The 15,843-nt window shown below is 32.5% G+C and overlaps 1 long non-coding RNA gene across 1 annotated transcript in view; it reads left to right on the plus strand.

Annotated features, from left to right (window-relative positions):
- The window catches only part of LOC143048959 (uncharacterized), a 35,586-nt gene that overhangs the window by 19,399 nt on the left and 344 nt on the right, over positions 1 to 15,843 (plus strand). The gene's annotated exons all lie outside the window — the stretch shown is intronic.

Raw genomic sequence — 15,843 nt, forward strand, 5'->3', positions numbered from 1 at the left:
GGTTTGTTTCCTCTATGTACTCCCCTAATAGTTGAGTGATATTTTCTGCATTTGACAAATTGATTGTTAATAAATTGTCTAAATCTGTTGGAATTTGTCCTGTTATGAAGTAGATTTGATGAAATAATTTGTCTCTGGCATCTGAATACAGATCACATTCAAAAAGGTAGTGTTGTAAATTTTCTTTTTGTTTGCAGTGATCACAGGTCTCCGAGTTGATGTGCTGGTTTATTATAAATTGGTATGCATTTAATTTAGAATAACCTGTTCGTAAACTGTTGATTATGTTGTACATTTGTTTTGACGGGAAGTCTTTTTTTACTTTATTTTTAATTTCAGGATGAAATCTGAAATAATGACATCCAGCATTACTGTTTTCCCATCTGCGTTGCCATTTGTTTGTAACTGAATTTCTAGCTGCTTTTTTACATCTTGTTTTGTAAATACTATGTCATCAACTGCTCGTGTTTCTGCTTCTTTAGCAGTTTCTTTTGCCAGGGAGTCTGCCTCATCATTTCCTTTTATGTTGGCATGTCCTGGTGTCCAAAATCAAAATCTGTTCTCGGCAAATGATTGGTTGAAATTTAATTGTGACATTAAATTTTCTTGTTTTCTTCTGAAGTTTCTTATTGTGACGTCATGAAAAAAGGCGACCATGCCTGATGACGTCACATCAAAAGTACACAACTCTACTCAAATCTTTGAAAAGGAAGTATAAAAAAACATGAGAAACAGATTCCACCACGGTAACTCGTGTATTACGATATTTCTCCACTCTTAAAAGTTAAATTTTAATTATTTTAAACGCTCGGCAAGCCTCGCGCATAAAATATCAAAATTTAACTGTCTCGAGTGGAAATATATCGTAATACACTTGTTGCAGCTGTGGAATCTATATGTAACTGACAGGTCTTTGAGGATTTCTTGTATATTCTTGAAGACCGTACGTTGTCCTGAATATATCGTTAGCTATTTTTGTCATGGTGTTGATGTTTTCTTGACATTTACCCATATCAATAATAATAAATAGTAAATAATATGTTAATTAAGCCAACGTGTAGCTTTAAAAATGTTATTTCACTTAAATGCTAGGTTCACACTGCCGATCAGATCAAGTCTATCAAGCCCGATCATGACAAATTACGTGACGGGAGACTGGTCTGTCTCAATCGACAAGAATGTTCGGGATAGTCTACCTTGCTCGTCATCGATCTGACTTTCTACCCGATAGTTTTTGACATGTCAAAAACATATGAGTAAGGATCGAGAAGGAGGTACCTCGAGAAGAGATCGAGAATTCGTCGAGTAGCAGTCGACTTGATCGGGAAAGGATCGTGTAGAGATCGAGTTTGGTCGGAATACAAAATATTTTACCGATCAGTACTCGATCATTTCGACCTTTGCTCGACTAATGTCCGATCATTTCCAGATTAACTCGACCAATGCCCGATCGCTTTCAGATCACTGCGACTTCTATATCTATTTGATCCCAGACCAACTCGACCAATACCCGATCCCATCGCGACCACATGCGACCACTATCCGATCTTTACTCGGCCATACACGAAAACGCAAGACTGCTACACGATTCTCTAAAAGTGTGTGCAGATCTGATTAACTCTCATAATTCTGCTTCAGCAAAAATATATTAGCAACATTATGTTTAACTGTACACAAATTCCTCCATGTACAGTACGTATCTTTACTTTTGCAAGGATCTGTAACATTTTAAAAGAGAGGCAAAAGACACCAAAGGAACAATCAAACTCAAAGGTCGAAAACAAACCGACACAGCCATAGCGAAAAAACAAAAACCGACGAGAAGACAAACATAGAAAACCAAAAACCAACAAGAAGATAAATATAGAAAACTAAAAACTTAGCAACACGTAACCCAACAAAACCTGGGACTATCTCAAGTGTTCAGGAAGGGAAGAACGTCCTGCAATTTTGGCATCGGCGGTTTTTTTTTTCAAATATAAAAGTAATTGAGCAATGCCATTCATTATTAGACTGATGATGACCAAGTTATCTTTCAAAGTTGGTTTATAAGAACATCAATATTATATGTTACCTGTCGTATAGGCTATTTTCTGTTTTGTCTGTTCGTATTTTCCGTTTGTCAAGAATTGTTTGTAGTATAAAAAAGAAGATGTGGTACAATTGCCTATGAGACAGCTCTTCACAGAACACCAAATGACACAGAAAATATTAATAACGACTATAGATCACCTTACAGTCTATTTTTTCCATTCCAACTTTTTGACTTAATTTCACACAAGAGACGAAAGTCAAATATTTTTTATTTGGAGCGAATTTCTTTCTAACACTAACGATAAAAACTGTTCAGCAAGCACATGCTTTGATCATTTGTTTCTAAAATACTTTTGCAAAGTTTGCATAAACTTTGACCAACTATGCACTTGCTGCATATGCGTCTACCGTTTGTCATTTGTCGTTTGTTAGTTCAAACGATGCATTTTTTTTCTAACTTTAATATTAAATCAATTATCTAAACGTGTTCCTACTTGTCATAACTATAAAGAAAGGATGGTAATACCTAAATTTGAGTAAGTTGAGACATTGTTTTGAGTTATGACAAGTATAAGAACACGTTTAGATCAAAGTCTCAACTTACTCAAATTTAGGTATTACCATCCTTTCTTTATTGAAATAACAGCTATGAAAGAAAGGACGGTAACACGTAAATTTGAGTAATTTTAGGAAATACTTTGAGTTATGACAAGAAAAAACATACCTTTGCTTTAGAAGGGCTATATCATCACTATCTTCATACGCTGATTAAGATGAAGAACTGCCAATAAAATGAAATATGCATAGAGGAGCGATCACCTATGTGTCTATAACATCCTCTACGGAGGCTATTGTTCCCTGCGTAATAATTTCAAATAACAACAAAATGTGCATGCGTTTTTGACTGTTCAAACGGGGTCAGAAAACTCTGATTAAAAACGATGCATTTGTTTCTACGTCTGTAACGTTTAAAAAGCTATCACAAACAGCACACAACGTTTACCAAACTTTGGTTAGAATGACACGCACTCTTGACATCTTGAAAGATATATTTTAAGTTGTAAACAGTTTCAGAAAAGGTATCACTCCTGGGGTTTAAAATTCTACTTTGGTCAAATTTTGGGGAAATATGTGACAATTTTGCCCTCTTTTTGCAATATATTTAGCAAATACATGCAGGTTGTTGCCCTACAGCAAAAAGAAAATAAATATCTTTAACCATTTAACTACTGGATATCAAATTTATGAAAAATACTGATTTCATACTTATTTTTGCACATATATGACACAAACAGTAACGCTTTATTTGTAAGAAAGCCAGGACAAGGGGATGGTAAAGTTAATGTATATCGCTATCTAACATAAGTGATAATTCAGTGACAAATCTCATTTTGTGGTGTCATTTAAAAAAAAGCAGCAATGAAACTACCATTACATATCAGTGTCCACTATGAGGAAGTTTTTTAAGCATTGGGTTCCTCTTTGATGAGTTAGTGCAAGTCTCTCATACTGCCCACACAGTGGTCATCGTGTAAGCCACTGCCTCGTCTATATTTCTCGGCGCTAGTTGCTGTCTATACCATCTTGTTTGTCTTCTATGCACTCTTCAAGCTTCGTTACACCTTTTATCCTGTCTCTCTGAGCTCTTTCCACCTTGTGCTTTATTACTATGTAGATATGTTAAATGTATGATTTTACTCGGACCTTTTACTGAATATTACGAAATAAACGGAGAATCTGTCCAGGGGACACTGATAATGCCCCAGCTAGCATAACTAACATTCTAATGGGTCATTACTCAAGAACGACAACCAAATTCGCATTTGAACTGTGTTTTATGGTAATAAGCATTGTGTATACGGCGTTTCATAAAATTTGGTCGAGACAAAATAAAATTAGAGAACGGAAACTAATATTGTTGGGACGTACGTACGGACGGACAAGAATAACACTTAATGCCCACTCCGAAGCGGCGGGGAATAAAAATTTCGGACGTTTTTATACTCAAATTGAGCATACCCGAGCAATTCCCGATTATTCCTACGACCTATATACGATCAGGTGGATCTGGTCTGGTCGAGAACAGGCTGAGATCGTGAGTATTTGATTTGGTCTAGCTAGTCGAGTGAAAATCGTGTAAGGATCGTGAATTGATCGAAATTATCGAATAAGTATCCATTTTGTTGTCGGGATGGAGTCGTTATGGCGTCATTAAGGAGTCCTGAATGGTCGAGTTCAGGTCGTGTACAGTCGGATGGCGGTCGGGTAGAAGTCGTAAACAGGCTCGATCAAGAATTTGTTTGAGCTTGGTCGTGGAAATTTGGACAATCGGGGTCATCTTGTTGTTGTGTTCGGCAGTGTGAACCTAACTTAGCTTGGATAATTCGTCTTAACGCTTCGAAATACTTGAATTTCTCTTATATTCTCTGATACTTTGACCAATATATAAGGTGCCAGCAAAACTTATCGTACTATAGCAGATATATAATCAAATGCATGTAATTGCATAACCCTTAGGCTTTTTATGTTATAATCCAGTTCTAACGCCTGAGGTATATCCGGATTAAGATCGCTAATCACTTAATTATACCTGAGCTTGTACAGGTAGATCAACAAACCACACAGGAGAATACTATCTGAGGATAGACGATCCATTTGTCGAATTAATCAATTACGTTTCAGCAAATAATTATGATAATTTAGATTAAATAAAAAAATTAATAATCCAGTTACAAAGAAAACAGTTTAACAAGTCGAACACGTGCCTTATTTTGACTTACGCAATCAGCATCCCCCTTTTTTAAGAAGTACAAAATAAGACGCAAAACAGTAAATATTATTTCATTGCAAATAACTCGAATACTGCTGTAACGATAATTTAGAATTACTTTAAAAGTTTAAAAGTAAAAACTTAAATATTTCCTGTAAAGAAATACTGTATCGTAATTCCGAATTCATTTCGTATATTACAATCAAATTGATACATCCGCGTTTCCGGTTTCTATTCAGATTAGAAAGATGCATGTTGCACAGCATCAATTTGACAGATAGTCATTAAAAACGTTTTCATTTGTCAATGTTTGCTTTACAAATCTCTTTAAGCTTTTACATAACCCGTACGAATCGTTTTGTTGTTGCTGCAAATCAGCCATACCGGTAATGGGTTCTGAATTTGACAACTGTCCATGAAAAATAAGCTCCACATCATATGATTTTTAACCCCCATAACAATTACCAAAAATATAAGAAATCTACATGGGGACCTTCATGACAGCTTTTGGTCATTCTCGACTGAAGAGGGACCATGAAGACTTGGCATTTGAATGGTTAAAAACGGCAATAAAAAAATGAAAATATTGATACTTCTAATTCTTTAATGAAAATTCAAATAAATATAATTTAAATAAGCAATGATTTAGCATGTTCACCATTCCTTGTATAGAGGGATAAAATACTTCCGATCAAGCTACACTGTACAGCGTAGACACGGTTTGTAATGTGAAAGTTCCTCCATCGTTCAATTTCCATCCATGGAGATAGCTATAACATATTTTAACAAGAAATATTAGTAAAGACTTAGAACTATCCTAGCACTAACGAAATATAACAATGTTCTTCATATTTACACCTAGTACAACCGATTGATGGATACTGGAAGCACGTTTTCAATTATCTTGCCAGAAATATATGTATGCTAACCTGGTAAAACTAGTCAATTATGAAACATGGTTTTACACAAGTCACAAAAAGAAAACAAAGTTAGATTGAACATGTTGAAGCAAATGACAATGCAAATAGTAAGTATGGCTGAACATCATTCCACGCATTTAAGCAAAGACAAATGGCTATCTACATTGAATAATGTTTCAAGATGATATCAAATCTGTCACTAAGAATCGACATAATCTGAATACAATCCAGCAATGAGTTAAATTTTACTTTTCACATGTATCAATTATTACTTGTGATCAATCTTTCATTGTTGGTGCTGATGCCAAAGTGGAACAGTCAAACATGGTGAACATTTTGCTTAAGATATTTGATGATAGAAGGTTAAGATAATGTTCCTTCTGATGTATACGGGTGTTATTATACTGCTTATTCTGTGGTTCTCAGCGTTTTCTTATCTTATTTATTCTGCTATAGTATGTGATGTACCAGTAACTATACAGTTCTAGTGTTGTAAATATGATTTGAAAATGGTGTATTGAGATCTATCAATGAGAAGAATTACACACTTGTAAAATGAAAAGGCCGAGTTATCGTATTGAATGTAGCTTATAATATCGCACAAATGCAGCACATACATATGCAGTCTTTTACAGAAATTGATATCGTGATTTACAAGTTTTAATACACGTTATAATAAGCATAATAAAGATTTGTTTTCATTCTTGGGATCTTCAGTATCAATTGCAAATAGCAATTCGAAAAAAGTAAAAAATATCAACAGAGCCTTGTGTTAATTTTACACATTTTTCCACCATTTAAAAAAGTTTTTAAGTTTAAAATACCGCCTTGAACGTTGAAACACATTTTTTATGCTTTAGAAATATTAGATTTGAATATTATTTGCTGTAATTTATAAATGGTGGTAAGATTTTGTCTGATTGGCAGCCATTTTGAAAATGGCCGCCATATTTGATTTTTCAGGGTAGGTCCTAGGTTAAATTGACTACCATATATAGATCTACCATTGTGCACGTTTCATGCTTTTATCATAAAACCCACAGTTCTTCTGAAAATATGCACGATACAGTTAGTGCAGTAAGGTTTTTGTAAGCTTTGTTGAATTCGATACATTTAAGCTGTCAACGGAAATATGTATGTAAGAAAGTAAGTAAGTCAGTAGATTGCTTACACTACAAACTGTTAAAGTCTGAAATGGCCTATATCTGTACTCGACTGTACTGATTTTTACTCGACCAGTCTGAATTGGTCTGACTTTTACTTGACATTACTCGACCCCAGTCTTAACCATACTTGACTGTACTGAATCCTACTTGACCCTTATCTTTGCCGTTGAAAATAGTCTGAACTATTACTCGACCAGTCTGAAACAGTCTTAACCCATTTTTGACATGTACTCGACCTATTTTTCCAGTCTAAACCATACTTAACCAAAGGTCTGAACAATACTTGACCAGTCTGAACCATACTAGACCAAAAACCCTCTATTTTTTAACTGTTTAAATAAATTTCTTAAAAGGGATAAAATTAAAATAAATTTCTTAAAAGGGATAAAATTAAATAAATAAATAAAATTATTTTTCTGATTAGTGGTGAAATATAAATTATTTCATATCGGTTGAGAATAAGCTTCTCTTATTGGATAAAAAGGGACCACATGACATTCATTATTCTTCAGTAATAAATTACATCGGTCATTAACAGAACGAAACGGGCCAGAAAACCGGTCGTTAACGGATTTTCACATGATAATGACCGATGGGGCATGGTTTTCGTCTGTTAATGACCGTTGGGGCGTGGTTTCCATTTGTTAATGACCACTGGGGCGTGGATTCTCTGTTAATGACCGGTGGGGCGTTGATTCTCTGTTTAGACGTCCCTTCAATATAACATTTTCCTGTTTTCAATAGTATATTTAAGTTATTGAATTGTTTACCATATGTTTTGATAAATTATAAGATTATAGAGAACTTGATTTAGTATTCATATACTGAAAAATTGCACTAAAATGAATGGCATTATTGCTTCGACTGGTTTTAACTCTTTGCCATAGAAATCGTACAACTACTCGAGTTTGCTTTGGACATTTTGAATCTATGAGAATTTTCGAAAACATGGTTCATCTATGAAATAAACATAATAGTTTTTGAATAAGGGGTCATTATCGTGATATATAGACTGCCCGTAGGATAGTGGTATTGACTGTGACAGCGATAATGACCTCGCCTTCGGCTCAGTCATTATCAATATCTTAGTCAATACCACTGTCCTGTGGGCAGTCCATATATAACGATAATGACCAGAAATTCAAGAACTATTATATAAATATAACCTCTGCTTTGGACAAACTCATAAATAAGATCACACCTGATCAGAGGTATTAAATTCTAAATAACATTGATTCAAAATTACAACATCCTGTTTAAATTAAATAACAAGGCCTTTCGAATATACATGTATGTACTAGATAAGTAATACACGAATTTAAGAAAATAGGGCTTTCTTTTTACCCGTAAAACACACATGTACTGGGTTAATTAGAACATATTAAAGTGCGTTGTGTATGCCATGTTAATTTGACAAAGAAATACTTAAATTAATTTAAAAAAAAATTTACTGTTACTTTGGAATACATTTCCTTTTTTTAAAAAGGTTATCAAGGATTGCTAGGGAAATTCTATTATAATGATTATATTAAATTCTTGGATTAATAAAGCAAAACAATTAAGCTCTCATTTTTTGAAAATTTATTAAGTTGTTTTATTTACTATTTTATATATATCTTAATAAAAAAAAACATTCACTGCATTATAAACTAAGGTCAACTGACAACATAAATCTATACTAGGCTGAAGTTAATGGTGAAAATAGTCCAGTTACCATAAAATACTTCCGAAATATTCATAAAATTTGAATAATATTGAAAATATTTTTTAGATTATTTGATCAGCTTGTTTTATTTATATTTTAAAAGTTGATATATATTATTATGTAAGTGTTGATTAATATTGAGTTGAAGTTATATTATGATTGATTATTGTGAAATTTTAATTTCAGAACTGTATTGAATACATTTTTGATTTCAAGTTGTTTCATTTTATTTCATTTTTATTTAAAAAATTCCTAAATTGATAAAATTCAGTTAATAGATACAAAGAATAGGTCTAGTTTGGTTAAGACTTGGTCGAGTATGGTTCAGACTAGGTCGAGTACGGTTCAGACTAGGTCGAGTACGGTTCAGACTAGGTCGAGTACAGTTCAGACTCGTATAAAACGGTTAAGTACTGGTCAAGTACACATTCAGACTGTTTAGTATAGTTCAGACTACAGTCGAGTACTATCAAGTAAATCTCAGACGAATTCAGACTGGTCGAGTAAAAATCAGTAAAGTCGAGTACAGATATAGGCCATTTCAGACTTTTAATGGTTTGTAGTGTTATTATAGTGACTTGTGTAAGTACAGTAGTGTGTCAATTTACATAGTTTAACATAATATATACATATACACCGGACCCACTGGGTCTATAAGTCACCTAAATATTAAATATCAAAGTTCATATCTGATTTGTGTCACAAATTTGATAGTAAGTCTCAATAGTCAATGTATCTAGTCAGAAAATATAATAATTACAATAGGATATATATTCATCAATAAATTAAAGTTTAGATAATTAATCAAACTTGTCCGAATACAACTTGACGTCGTTTCCTAATTGCGGTCACCAGATATTTATGGCACGCCGTTTTTATATTTATTCAAATTTGAAGATATCTTATTTATTTAACAAGATATCTTATTAAGTATTAAGATATCTTTAATTTTTATAAGATATCTTATTTAATTTGAAAGTAAATAAGATATCTCTATTAGTTTATAAGATATCTCTATTAGTTTATAAGATATCTCTATTAGTTTATAAGATATCTCTATAAGTTAATAAGATATCTCTATTAATAAATAAGATATTTTATAAAGTATATAAGATATATTACTTCTTTATACAGATATCTTTTAAATACATACTTTATAAGATATCTTATTAATTAATAGAGATATCTTATAAACTAATAGAGATATCTTATTAATTGATAGAGATATCTTATTAATTAGTAGAGATATGTTATAAACTATTAGAGATATCTTATCAACTTATGGAGATATCTTATTAAGTAAATAAGATATTTCTATTATAAACTATATAAAAGATATCTTATATAGTTAATAAGATATCTTATAAATTAATAGAGATATCTTATATTTTATATACGATATCATATATATTTAATGAGATATCTTTATAAACATTTTAATAAGATATCTTATTTAATATATAAGATATCTTATTTAATATATAAGATATCTTATTTAATAAATCAGATATCTCATTTTGTTATTAAGATATCTCAATTAGTTTATAAGATATCTTACTTAACTAAATAAGATATCTCGAAATTGAATAAATATAATAACGGCGTGCCATAGATATTAGCAGTTTTTCGTGGAAGGTTGACTCAGAAAGAAACTCAATATTGTCATTAAGGTTTGGCCCATGGCAAAAACGAAGAGAATAATCCACAATGTACATTAAACAAAGTAAACCCCTTAATAAGAGATGGCTTTAAACTGTCGAACATCAAGTTTTTAAAGGATGAGAGCAAAATGTCCCGTGATTCACAATCTGGATTGATTTTTGCAAAAGAACAATTTTTAGAAGACAAAAAGTCAATAATGAAGGCAAAATCCAAATTAAAGGGAAATAAATCATTTAGCAGCATTTATATAGAAAACGATATCCCATGGGAGGTGCGCACTCAGCAAAATAATCTCCGCACGATTCTCAAAGAAATTGGAAAGTCCGATAAATATAGAGATGTTGGATCTAATATTGTACGTAGTCACCGTGACGGTCCCGACGGAAAATAGGAATTTCTACATCTAAGTTCTTGGAATGTAAATGGGTGGTCTATATATGACAATGATAATTCAGCGTTTAGGAAAAGCGTTCTTCTATGTGGCGATTATGATGTTATAGCTTTATGTGAAACATTCTTAAGAAATGCTGATACCATAAGCATACCTGGATAAAGATTTGTAGGGAAAACCCGTTCGGTATTGCATCGCAATGCTAAGAGAGGCTCAGGCGTTGTATAGAAAAAAAAGAAGATGTGGTATGATTGCCAATGAGACAACTATCCACAAAAGACCAAAATGACACAGACATTAACAACTATAGGTCACCGTACGACCTTCAACAATGAGCAAAGCCGATACCGCATATTGAGCTATAAAAGGCCCGATAAGACAATGTAAAACAATTCAAACGAGAAAACTAACGGCCTTATTTATGTAAAAAAATGAACGAAAAACAAATATGTAACACATAAACAAACGACAACCATTGAATTACAGGCTCCTGACTTGGGACAGGCACATACATACGTATGTTTTCTTATGAAAGATAGAGTATATAAATTTTTTGATGTGACCCTGCTAGATTGTTCAAAAGAGGATATACTGTGGACTAAATTACAAGAAAAGGGATCAACTTTATGTTTCTGTTTGTGTGTATACATGTTATTTAACACCGGAAGGTTCTTCAAGGCGGTGTGACCCGGAAACTTTTTTTGCCGACCTTCTTTATCAGGTTTATATTTATCAAAATGAAGGTACTGTGTGTATATCTGGCGACTTCAACTCACGTATCGGATATAATACTGACTTCATTGAAGGTGTTGATCGCATCCCTGCTCGTTAGGTAATCAATAAAACCGAGAATCACTGTCGAGATTTGTTTGTGGATTTCTTAGTCGATAGTAATTTTTGTGTTTTGAACGACCGTATAGGCAACGAAAACAATTATACATGCATTTAAAAGAAAGGAAAGTCTGTTGTGGATTATGTAGTGGTACCACATGAATCTATACCTTCAGTGAGCGATTTAAAGTGAATACGATATCCGACCTGATCGACCGATACAACATGGACGTGCCCGATAAAACACCGGATCATTCGATTCTTGAATGGAAATTAGCTGTTATAAACAAAGGTCCGAATGATGAACAAGCATTTGAAACACAATTCAAGGGAAATAAAAGATATGATACGTCAAAGTTAACAACAGAATTCTTGAATTCGGAAGATTGTGTGTGTTAAAAGAATCAGCGAAACTGTCAACTGCATTGAAAATGAACTTTCATCAAATAGATGTATCAACAAAGCATATGGTTCCTTCACTAACTTTTTAATGAACGAAATGGATCTAGCCGGCCTCACTGTAACCAGTTCTTTCAAATATGAATTTAAATCGAAGCAAAGTAAGGCAAAGACTTTCTTAAAGCCTTATTGGAGTGACTTACTACAACAAAATTGGACGCAGCAAGCAAAAAGGAAAACAGTTATGGCTTAAATGACCACACAAACATTAAACGTAAGTTAAAACAAAAGTATTGTGTTGCCTGAAACGATTTTGACAAACATTTACGGAAAGCAAAACGGACTTAATAAACTTCAAATGGATCTGCTGACTGAACTTGAAAAACCGAACTCTTGAGATTTTTGGAAACAAATTGGCAAAATTGGAATTTCAAATGACAGGCGGAATCAAATACCGTGGGAGGTTATTGATGATAATGTCGAAGTTACTATGGACAAAAATTGTGTATTACAAAAGTGGAAAACGGACTATCAAACATTGTTCAACGATCAAACTGACAGCATGTTATATGATGAATGTCACCTAGAGAAGAGGGAAATTTCATCAGACCCGGAACTGGTTGATACATCTTGTTTGAATGAACCCATTACTCGTTGTGAAGTTGAGAAAGCGGTGAGCAGATTAAAATTAAGAAAGGCAGCTGGGATAGACCATATCCCAGCAGAAGTTCTAAAAAACAAAACATGTATCGATATGTTACAAAATATTATAAATTTTTGTTTTGAAAACGGTGTTTCTCCACTTGAGTGGAAACAAGGAATTATAAATCCAATAGTGAAACCAAATAGTACAGACGTTCGGCTTCCTTTGTCATATCGTGGGATAACACTTTTGTCAGTGCCATGTAAAGTTAACTGTGACATTCTTAATTCTAGATTTGGAGATTGGATTGAAGATTCGGGTGTAATGATTGATGAACAATGTGGATTTCGTAGAAAGCGAAGCTGCCTAGATCAAATATATAGTATGTACTCTATCATCAATGACCGTAAAATGTCACGTCTTTCAACCTTTGCCTGCTTTATTCACATGAAGAAGGCGTTCGACAATGTGAATCGGGCCTGTTTATGGTTTAAATTACAAATGTTTGATGTTAACGGAAAAACCTTAAATGCTGTTAAATCTTTGTATGACAACACAACATGTTCTGTACGTGTTAACAATGTCTGTACGTCAATGTTTCCGGTTTCATGTGGTGTAAAACAAGAGTGTCTGATTTCTCTGACGATATTTGCTCTGTACATTAATGATTTAGCTACAGAAATTAAGTCTTTAAATAAGGGTATTGATATTGATAGTATAAATGTAAGCATCTTACTATATGCAGACGATATCGTCTTACTAGGTCCAAGTGAGACTAGTTTACAATGTACGCTTGATTGGGTTAATGCATGGTGCCATAGATAGAGATTAAGTATTAATTGTAGTAAATCGAATGTCATACATTTTAGGCCTAGCTCTGTTGAACGTTCTACTTTCAATTTTTTCTGTGGAAGTCATAGTTTAGTATATGTAGATTCATACAAATATTTAGGTATTTGGTTCAGTGAACTTGTTACATGGAATAAAGCCGTCAAAGAACTCTCTTAGTCTGCCAGCCGCGCTTTGAGCTGTTTGACTGTGAAATTTTACACTTATGGTGGTATGACATATCAAGTGTTCACAAAACTGTATGAAAGTTTGGTACAACCAATATTGTTATATGGTGCATCGATATGGGGAGTTACTGAACATAGACTCATTAATAACGTTCAAAACAGGGCTAGTAAAATATTCCTTGGAGTGACTAAATTGACTAGCAATACTGCAGTACAGGGTAATTTAGGATGGCTGTCATGTCATGCTAAACAAAGATTGGAAGTTTTGAGATTCTTTTATAAACTTGAAAATTCAGATAATTTTCGTACTATTTATAAGATACATTTATGGTCGAAACGAAAACGTAGATCCTGGAACTTTAATGTGATTAAGTTATTTCGCAATATGTCTGTAGAACACTTAATGCAGCCCGGAATTAGCAAAGAACTATGTTTTAGAATGATTATAAGTAAATTACGAATACTAGATGAACAGTTGTGGTTTACCAAACTTTGGAATGACAATTCTAATGTGAATGGAAACAAGTTGAGACTATATAGACGTTATAAGAAGGACCTTCAACCTGAACACTATGTTATTAACGCAATGCCACGCCACTTACGAAGTAATTTATGTAAACTTAGATGTGGAACTTTACCTCTGTCTGTCGAGACGGGTCGTTATACAAAACCACCAATACCGTTAGAAAAAAGAATTTGTCCATTTTGTAATAATGCTATAGAAGATGAGATACACTTTTTGATTAATTGTGACATTTATAGTGACTTAAGGTTTAATTTGTTTCACAGAGCTATGGTCATGAATAATTCTTATTGTACAAAGTCAGATTTAAATCAATTTGTATTTTTAATTCAGAATGTTGAATTACAATACGAGTTAGCTATCTTGGTGCATAATATGATAAGAAGACGTCGCGCACTGAAAAGCAATCTACACTCTTAATTGTATATTTCCGTAAAAGTCAAAGTTACATTTGATTTATTTTTATTTTTCATTCATGATTGTATATTTCCGTAAAGTCAAAGTTACATTTAATTAATTTTTTTTTCTAATTCATTTTATTTATTTATTTACTATTTTACTGAGAGGATTATAATAAAACAACAAGATTACTCTATTTTATTCTTCGCAATCTGTTTATATAACCTCTTTAAAATAGATTCTTTTTATCACATATCATTTATTTTTTAACGTCATACTTAATTTTGTCATTTCTATTTTTTAAAAGATATGGTTTTTTAATTACTTATTTTATTTTTTTTATGATGTGAAATATCCGGATAATTTTAAACATTTTTAACATTTTACTATGTTTTTCAGTTTGTATTATTACATAGATATATATTTGTATATATAGTGTCTCGTAAGCCTTTCTAGGCTTGGTATTTGTCTTATTTTATTATTGTGCAATGTATATTATATAATCTGTATAAAAATCTGTAGACAAGTATGTGACACTTTAATAAAGTAAATTATTATCATTTTTATGATAAAGTTTTTCGTCATTCCTCATTTGCAAGTAGTTAACTTCTGATATAACGATAATATGAGATGCAGATTTTGTCAAAATCATTGTATTTATGGAACTCCTAAAATAATGTGGTTCTCTTTTAACAGTAAACTTTATTATGAAATTGAATTATGGGGGTCATGAAATATTAAATGATGGCCTTCAATAAATATCTAGAATGTACTAAAATATGCAATGTTAACCGTTATTTGTGAAAATTCTCAACTATTTCATGATATTATCAAATGTTTTTATTGGGGTCATGAAACATAACAGTGGCTCCTTTTTTTCCTAGATACAATTATTTTTTGTTTAAATCAAATCTGCCCTCATATGGAAAATTGGTGTAGAGGGTGGTTGAAAAATGAAAAATACGCTCTATGTGATATAAATTTTACACTACAATGCTTAACTATTCAATAGAAACGTCACAAATGCAATCCTTTTAAAACTAGCCTCTTTCTTCATAAACATTAATTAATGCCTCTGTGTTGTGGAAATAAATTTTATAATTTCCCATTACTTGAGTTGAATATCTACTTCAACTATCTATTAACACTAAGCCTTTTGTTACTTTATATATTAAATAGATTTACACTTTATAAAAAGGTGAACATTTGCATGCAAGTTTGAAAGAATAACCGATGTGTACACCAGATTCCAAACTAGCCTGATTTCATGTACTAACACTTGTTCACATAAATCCACGCAGGTAAAGTTTCATTAAGGGTTTTGATGATTCAGTAGTCAACATCTGTGAAGAGTCTCTATTGGATGCTTTACATGTTTCTTTAT

Source organism: Mytilus galloprovincialis, chromosome 10, assembly GCF_965363235.1.
Source record: "Mytilus galloprovincialis chromosome 10, xbMytGall1.hap1.1, whole genome shotgun sequence".
Classification (NCBI taxonomy): domain Eukaryota; kingdom Metazoa; phylum Mollusca; class Bivalvia; order Mytilida; family Mytilidae; genus Mytilus; species Mytilus galloprovincialis.